The sequence below is a fragment of the Anneissia japonica genome, unplaced genomic scaffold, assembly GCF_011630105.1.
Source record: "Anneissia japonica isolate Jap-2015-1 unplaced genomic scaffold, ASM1163010v1 scaffold102561_len1517_cov130, whole genome shotgun sequence".
NCBI classification, from domain to species: domain Eukaryota; kingdom Metazoa; phylum Echinodermata; class Crinoidea; order Comatulida; family Comatulidae; genus Anneissia; species Anneissia japonica.
In genome coordinates, this window is record NW_022726266.1 from 1 (window position 1) to 1,521 (window position 1,521).

At 30.4% G+C, this 1,521-nt stretch overlaps 1 long non-coding RNA gene across 1 annotated transcript; it reads right to left on the reverse strand.

The window, feature by feature from the left end:
- Nucleotides 1-109: 109 nt before the first annotated feature.
- On the reverse strand, nt 110-1,445 carry LOC117113078. The gene is made up of 2 exons (XR_004446146.1): nt 1,354-1,445; nt 110-919 (listed from the first exon to the last, which is right to left on the reverse strand). It is a non-coding gene; the product is annotated as an uncharacterized LOC117113078 (long non-coding RNA).
- Nucleotides 1,446-1,521: the final 76 nt, after the last annotated feature.

Here is a 1,521-nt window from a genome sequence, read left to right on the forward strand (position 1 = left end):
TTTAAAAAAATTGACGCGTATGGTCTAAATCGACGCGCGCGGACCAGAGACAGAACATTTATTTTGTTTGGCCTAATGAAACAAATATATTATGCAGTACACCAAAAGCTGAGGCTTTAACGATATATATGTTAACATAGGCAAAAGATTACTTAAAATAAGGAACAAACTAATATAGTACTAACTGTATTTCTGTCAAAATAATCAATGTTGCTCTATGTTTGTAAAACCATGGAGGTATACAAAATTTTATACCTCCATGATAAAACCTGTGTCAGAGACGGATATAAAGAAATATATTGATCAATGATAAACTAAACATCATCAAATCTGCAGGACATTATGATATAGGTGCACAATATATAAAACTCTATTCTGATATTCTTTCAAAACCTATCCCACATTATAAATGTTACACTGGTGACTGGTATATTTCAATGCGAGCTAAAAACAGCAAAAAACACCTATTTGTAAAGGGGAACATAATAACATACAAAATTACGCACCAATATCGATGTTGCCTTGTCTCTCCATGATGAAGGAGTAATTTATGACCAAACATTATCATACTTGAATGTAGTAAAACTAATCTACGATGCACAATTTAGATTTCTATAAAAAACTGTTCGACCAGTCATGAACGCTTACAATAGATTTTATGATAAAATGTTTAGCATAGAGAGTTTCTTAGATGTCAAAAGCACCAACACCATAGATTTTGGATTATTTTTGTCATTTAGATATTTTCCTTAACTTCCTTTTTCGCTCAGCAACCACAACTACCAAGTGCGAGTATTCAATATGGGTATATTTGTTTGCACTTTACATGTTTGAATTTTTGGTGCCACGCCACATACTATTGCATCCTTGAAATATTCAGTGACTACCGCTCTATGGCCGACTAGGAACATTTTCTTCTCTGATCATAAAAAGAAAAAATTTATTTAGGCCTATGAAAGCACATTATTTGATTTATTGTGATATTGTCTGATTACAGTAGTAAGCATAGAACAAGGAAATAAATGTGTTTAAAAGGTATTGATTTTTTTAATTGATGTTTTTATATTTAGAAACACTGCAAAAGGAATGTTAAATTTATCAAAGCGCCCATCAGGTTGTGCAACAAAGTGAATATTACTATATTGGGACATCTGCCATACATTATTGATGACCATGACAATAATATGGGGATGGAATAAATTTATCATTGACTAAAACAATGAAAATTATAATGACAATAAATATGATTATGATTCTGAAATTTGAATCCAATTTCACAGAACCTTTTAAAATTTAAACTCCAATATTTTAAACATTTTGCAACGAATAAAATGATTTTTATTCTAAACTCACCTGTTTTTATGATAACATGTGTTGTATTCTGAGTACGAAACATACTAGAAAATTGACAACCAGTTAACTTAGCAAGTCGGTCAACTTCCCACTGAAAAAGAAATCCAAAAATACATCGTATAAAAATTTATTTTAGTACAATAATAACAATTCAGTTTTCGGTTTGCA